The 7330-nt window shown below is 47.1% G+C and overlaps 1 protein-coding gene across 1 annotated transcript in view; it reads left to right on the forward strand.

Annotated features, from left to right (window-relative positions):
• The first annotated feature begins 1544 nt into the window (after positions 1 to 1544).
• The window catches only part of TGFBRAP1 (transforming growth factor beta receptor associated protein 1), a 30477-nt gene continuing 24691 nt past the window's right edge, over positions 1545 to 7330 (forward strand). The window contains exon 1 of the mRNA XM_015428580.1: positions 1545 to 1619. The gene's annotated coding sequence lies outside the window, so the exon portion shown is untranslated. The remainder of the gene's footprint in view (positions 1620 to 7330) is intronic.

The raw sequence follows: 7330 nt of genomic DNA on the forward strand, positions 1-7330 counted from the left end.
CTGCCTGCCTGGGGCCAGGGAGGGCCTTTGCGGGGCTTCCATGCACTCCCGCCGGCCTTGCAGGTCCACCGCCGGGCCCCTCATCGGGCATGGCAGTGGAGCTGCAAGGCCGGCGGCGGCCAGGACCGTTGGGGGCGGGGTGTGTGGCCTTATGACGCACTTCCGGTGATGTCAGGGGGTGTGGCATATGCTAATGAGTTCCCCTAGCTCTTTTTCTACGAAACGACCCCTGAGTTAATCCAGTCTCAATAGATTTGTATGTACTCGAGTAACTTGAAATAGCCTGTTATGATTTCTTTTTACACACAATTATTGTACAGCAGAACAGTTCCAGGCATGCCAAGCCTGAATATTTAGGTTGCCAGCCTCCAGGGGTGGGGGGCTAGAAACCTCCTGGAATTACAACTGCTCTCCAGACTACAGAGATCATTTCCCCTGGGGAAAACGGTTGCTCTAGAGAGTGGATTATACCCCACTGAGGTTCCCCCCACAATCCTAATCTCCACCCCCAAATCTCCAGGGGTTGCCTTGAGTTGGCAATCCCAAGGAATACTCTTATCATATGAGCAGAGGTCATCCTGAGAAGCAAATGTGCATTGGCTCACATGGCAAACCCATCCTATGACTTATTTACTTAAAGGTAAATCTCAGTGAGACTGTAGAACAAATTTAGTAAAAGGTAAAGGTTCCCTTGCTCGAAAGCCAGTCGACTCCGACTCTAGGGTTGCGGTGCTCATCTCCGTTTCAAAGCCGAAGAGCCAGCGCTGTCCAAAGACGTTTCCGTGGTCATGTGGCCGGCATGACTAAACACCAAGGCGCACGGAAGGCTGATCTGTTCCACTGCTTCAGACCAACACGGCTGACTACCTGGATCTCACTGAGACTGTTTGGTTTAAGAGGTAAATCTCACTGAGACTTATTCTCAGCCGGATCCTATGCACATCTATTCGGCAGCCTCCCTCCAACCAACCACCCCCGGTAGGGTTTCCAACTCTGAGCTGGGAAATACCTGGAGAAGATTCTGAGGGTAGAGCCTGGGGAGGGTGGGGGTGTGGGGAGAGGAGGGACAACAGCAGGGTATGGTGCCATAGAGCCCACCCTCCAAAGCGGCCATTTTCTCCAGGGGAACTAATCTCTGTCGCCTGGAGACCCGCTGCAATGCCGGGAGATCTCCAGCCACCATCTGGCGGTTGGCAACCCCAGTCCCAGAGTATTTCAGAAGCCTGCCGTCCGCACGCAGCGCACCCCGGGACGTCCTTTTGCCACAGGAAACGGGCACTAGGCGCACGTCGCCTCGCCTGCCTAAGAGAGAAGGCTGGCCGTGCCTGAGGAAGGGGAGGCTCTGCTGCTACTGCTGCTGACACACGCCGCCACCGCCGCCCTTGCCTGCCCTTTCCCCGGCGCATTCTCCGCCTCTCCTTTCCCTTTCCCTTCCTCCACCAGGAGGAGTCTGTCGGCGAATGGGGCCTGCCTTGTGACCGGAAGGACCGGGGAGCTGCCCCCGGAGGAAGACTCGGCGGCGCTGGCTCGCAACGGTGGCGGGAGAGTCGCGGGCACGGCCGGGCCTGGAGCGAGGGGGAGCGGTCGGCCTTGCCGGGACGAGGGAGCGGGCTGAGCGGGTAAGAAGGCAGGGCTGAGGCACCGGCCCCTTCCCACGCCTGCCCGTCCCGGGCCCTGTCGCTGGGGCTGCGTTGCTCCGGGGCGGCAGGAGGAGCCGATGCCCGTTCTGCCCACTTGCCTGCACCCACCCGGGGTGGGCGTGGTGGCGGTGGCTGCCCAGGGGCCGGCTTGGCTGGGAATGCTGGACCTGGCCTGGCCTGGCCCGGCTTGGCTGGGGCTGCTGCAGATGCGACCAAATGTCAGGTCTCTTTCTGTTGGAAGAGAAGGGGGAGTGGGGGGCTTGGAGAAGCAAGAAGGGGTGTCTGTCAGGTCCAGAAGCACCCAGAACTTTCTTTTTTTAATGGCAAAGAGAGGTATTATCTGTAAGCCAGGTCTGTGGAATGCTCTTGCTGAATGACACAGGATAACGTGCTAGCTTTCGGATTTCTGAGAGCAGTGGGAAAACGGGAGGGAAAGGGGGGGAAATGCGTTTCTGTGGCTGTCCGAGAGGAGCGTCTATGATCTGGCCTAGTAACCTGTGTCTGCAGATGCATCCCCATGTGGTTGGATGTGTTGCGCTATAGCAATCCTACATGTCTTGGTGGAGACGAGAATATAGTTGCAAGCCATCGCTATAGTGCCATGATAGCCAGTATTATGTAGATACCTGGGATAGGTATTTATGTGGTCCTCTATAGAAAACTAGAAAGCAGGGTTTTAATCTAGCTTTCTCAAACCTACAGTGCAGTCTTAAACAGGCTTCAGGAGTTGGGATTGCACTGCTGCTTTTCTGACATAGAAGAATTTTTATATGTATGGAGGAGTATTCAGTTATGAGAGGATGGAACCGGTTTATCTGAGAGTTCTGTTTGCTATCACCGTCTTAGGACAGAGGGGCAGGCTAGTGTTTTTATTTAGTAAATAAAATATTCATAGCTTGCCTCTCACCATAAAAGGGGACTCAAGGCATCTGTTAAGATAAGACATGAGCAAATCCAGAGGGAGCTCCCAAATAACGTTTAGTAGTGTTAAGATGAATAGCATCTCACGAGACTTAAGTCACAAGAAATGTAGGAAAATTTAGTCTCCAGATACCCTCCTAATTTCAAAGAAGCGGCTGCTGGAAAAAAACCCACCCTAATGTTGTCAAGGCAAAATGCAAAAAAATTGAAAATGCTGTTAATAGGCCATCTTTGAAAATGTGAGAATGCTCCCTAAAACATTATAATGCTTGTGTGTCATAGTCTTGCAGTTTAAAGGTTCAGCATCTTAGGTTCTGTAGCATGTTCTGTTGGCCGAATCTTTATAATGGCTCATGACATTGTGAAGAAGTGGTGTAACCTAAAAAGAAGTTCCATTCTGGACAGCGAAATTTCAGTTGACTCAAATAACAGATGTGTCATGTTTGGCAATTCTTGATAAACTACCGTACTTTGTCACTGGTGGGGGTGTTGTAATACTTAGTTGTGGTTGTGGCACTGCTCATTTAAGACTGGGTTATACTTTATTTTGTTAGAAAGTATAATCGGTATGTAATTACTCTTAAGAGTTTGAAGCAGGGGTCATTTGGGGGGGGGACGCGGGGGGACGCCATCCCCCCGGGTGAGGTGCGGGAGGGCGGGGCCTGGAGCTCCCTGCTGGTGCCCGCTGGAGGTCGCCGCCGGCTGTGGGGACGACACACTTCCGGTGATGTCAGGGTGTGTGGCATATGCTAATGAGTTATGCTAATGAGTCCCCCTAGCTCTTTTTCTACGAAATGACCCCTGGTTTGAAGTCATTTGGGAAAACACTTTTCAAATATAAAAAGTGCTATGCTTGATATATTGATGGAATTTTAAAAGTGTAAATGGCTGTTTCTTCTTCAAACGGGACTTATATGCAATTATAGATATGGAACAGCAGGTTTCTACCCCCTAAGGTATCTTAGTTATTGCTAATAGGGAACATACAGAAAGAGTAAGAAGTTGAAAATAGAAACAATCAATACTGTGGTAAATAAAAGGATTTTTTACTATCTGGATTTACAGTCAACTTTGCATATAATCAGCATTACAGAATGAATGCAAAGACCTTCAGCTTGTATGTACTAGAAGGGACAGTGGGATTTGTGCTTTTCATCATAAGCAGTAATCAGTGTCCCAACTGAAAAACAAACTTGTGTCTACCTTAATACATCATGGGATTAGGAGTAAATTAAAATTTAAATTCTTACACAGTTTATCTGTTTTCTTGCGGAAATTTGTACACCAAAATTATTTCAAGGCCATAACGTCTCCCAAATCCCTGGAAATAAAATGAAATATCAGATTTAGGAATGAATGGTCTTTCAGAAATTGATGATGGTTAGGGAAATGCTAGTATGGTCTAGAATATTGTGTAAATGACATGATACAACTTTCACAGGGATAATTTTGTCCTGTGTCTTACCATCAGAACAGTGAAACGGGGTTACCCGCCTACATGGTACTGCATTTGGGGAGGGAGGACTCTACAAGTTTGCAGAGAGACATCTTAGTTTGTGTAAACACAGAAACAGCCCAGTGAGGACTTGAGCATGTTCATTGCTTTCAAGGCCACAGAATGTTGAGAACATTTGAGGGGAAGGAAAATAAAGGTGATTTTGGTATTTTCAAGTCCTTAACAATTTACACTATATTTGAGTGGGAAGGAAAGTGACTAATGGTTCTAATTTACCCCCTATAAACTCCCCCCCCCCAGGCTAAAGATTTGCTTAACCAGGGTCAGAGGAATGTGTCACTCACCCAGGAGCTGAGGAAGGGATAGAGCAGGGGTGTCAAACATACAGCCCAGGGGCCGGATCAGGCCCCCCGGAGGGCTTCCATCAGGCTCGGAGTGGAACTGGCCATCTCCTGCTTCCAGTTCTGCTGCTGCATCATAGCTTGCTTCACCAGACTCTCTTAATCACTCAGCCATTTCATGTTTTAACTTGGGTCCTAGACTCAGAACTCTGAGCATGAGATTTCTGTGGTGAATGTCAGTAAATCAAAAGTAGGTTTGCAGCTTACATAGCTAATGTTTTAAGCATGTTTTTATTTTAAGTAAAAAAAAATCTTTGTGTTTCTGTCCTTTATAAAGTTTATATATCCGCTACCTGGCATTACATTTTATGACACACATGGCCCGGCCCAACAAGGTCTCATTTATGTCAGATAACAAATGAGTTCGACACCCCTGGGATAGAGCCTCTATGAACCTCTAGTATCCTGAAAGAGATGGTGAAGTTAGGATTAAGGATGCATGCCTCATCCTCAGTTCCCCCTTCCCCCTCCAAAAAAACACCTGTTCTCTAATATGTGGCGAAAGGGGGGGGAGACCCCTGCTCAGCAGTTGTACAGCTAAACATTTTCCTGATCAACAATCAGGGCAGGTGCTGCGGTGTTCGACTTCTAAATTCAAGGCTATGTGAACAGGAACCTATTCCTGTAGCTCAGGAATCTGACTCTCGGATGATATTAAGGAAAGGCAGTTTTCTGATCACTTCATGCACATCCAGACTCTGTTATTTCTTGTGGACCTCTCAATTTGTTTTCTTTAATATGGGAGTTGATGACTGAGTGCCTGTAAGTAGGCAGTGAAATGGGGACGGCTAGGTGGAACTTTCTGCATACACTCCAGGTATGGGGGGGGCGGAACCCTCCAGGAGTAGCCTGATGAGGAATGAGCATGCTCACTGCCTGCAAGGGAACATTGAAGATTCCAAACTGCTGAGCAGAAGTTGAATAGAAATGGAGGTAAGTTTGGGAAAAATTAGCTTACTCAAGACCCTAGCAGATCCTTGAGTAGGAGATTTGAATGAATGAATGGATGGATGGGCTGGAGCGGGATTTTCCTAGATATATGGTCTTTAGGTCACAAAGGACATGTAAGTTTGCATCAGTCTGTTTAGAATGGAATGTTTTCACAATTTTGCTGTTTTGTAAATATGACATATGCTGAGTTACAAATGATGCATGTTGTTAAAGCTATACAATGTTTATATTTGGTAATGAGGTCAATATTGCATATATTTAAATTTTCTCCAAAAAGTGCATGATTTTCTGCATGATTTTCCAAGGGGGGGATTCCCCCCCCATAGCATCAACATTTTTGGAAACTTTGTACCTCTAATGAGAGCCCCAGCTTCCATTTATAATAAAAAAATACTATGCATTTTTGTAGTACCTTTCAAATGTTTGAAGTGCTCTGCATACATTATTAGAGTAATCCTTATAAAATCCCTTAATATACCACAAGCCTGCTATGACTGAAAAATGGTGGCTGGCTTAGAGAGCATGGCTAAAGTAAAATGTGAACTGGGAGCTTCCTGGATCACATTATCAGCTGACATACTACATCATCTTTTTGTGTATATTACTAGGAATAAGGCCTATTGTGGAAATAAATACAATGAGCTCTAGAAAGACGCTCTGGGCGGGTGCCCTGGCCTTGGGCACTTAGCAGCAATTTGCTGTGGTGACCTCAGTAGGGTATAACGATACAGAGTCCACATTTTCTCCAGGGGAACTGATCTCTGCCGTCTGAAGAGCAGTTGTAATTCTGAGTAATCTCCAGACCTCATCTGGCAATTGACAATAATGGTTCCCCAGGAGGAAATGGCTGGTTTGGAGGGTGGAGTCTATGGCATTGTACCTGTCTGAGGTCCCACCCCTCCTCAAACCCCACCCTCTCCAGGCTCCACCTCTCAAATCTCCAGAAATTTCCCAACCTGGAGGTGGCAAACCCTTCTCCTTCCCAGCCAACCATCAGTGTACCATTTTCTGCCCCTCTGACTTCAGGTTTCCATTTTCTCTCCCCTCCCTGCAGCCAGTACCTAGGAAAAGTACAGTCTTTCTCCACAGTGGGGACCAAAGCAGCTCACATCATTCTTCTCTCCTCCTTTTGATCTGCACAGTAACCTTGTGAGGTAGGTTAGGCTGAAAGTCTGTGAGGGGTCCAAAATCATCCGGTCAGTTTCCACAGGAAGAACCTGGATCTGGCAGACCCTGCTCTAAAGCACTAACTGCTATATCACACTGGCTGTAATAGGGGGGGCACCTCAGCAGGGTATAATCATAGAATCATAGAGCTGGAAGGGGCCATACAGACCATCTAGTCCAACCCCCTGCCCAATGCAGGACCAGCCTAAAGCATCTCTGACCAATATTTGTCCAGCCTCTTCTTGAAAGCTGTCAGTGAAGGGGAACAAAGCACCTCCCTAGGCAACTGATTCCACCTTTGAACCACCCCGTTTTTTTCCAGACATGAAAACTGCAACCTTGTTCCCCTTTATAAGGACACCCTCCACTTTACACTTTCTTCAGAACGATAAAGGAGTGGGACCCTTCCTGACCTTGTTATGTATGTGCTTGCAGTGCACTATTTATGTGCTGAGAGGCAACAAGTAGTGCTGATAACCTGTGTGAGAGTAAAGGAAACAGATTTCAGATGCCCTCTCTTCGTCTCTCCACTGTAACCAGTATAGAATCATGGCACATATTAAACAAAGGGACTAAACTCTTATATTTTTTACAAAGGTTGGAACCACTGTTGTTGGGTATTCCTTCTAGACAGAAGAATTCGGCAAGTGAATGATTACAGTAGTCAGATTGCTAACAAGTTGGATCCAATCTGTGCAAATCGCTTCATATGTTGACACTGAGATATCTGTTGTTCTTGAGTATTAGAATATTCTTCTACTTAATGTGAAGGAATGTGTTCAAAGTCTCTCTTT

The sequence above is a fragment of the Gekko japonicus genome, unplaced genomic scaffold (assembly GCF_001447785.1).
Source record: "Gekko japonicus isolate JY-2015 unplaced genomic scaffold, Gekko_japonicus_V1.1 scaffold718, whole genome shotgun sequence".
Classification (NCBI taxonomy): domain Eukaryota; kingdom Metazoa; phylum Chordata; class Lepidosauria; order Squamata; family Gekkonidae; genus Gekko; species Gekko japonicus.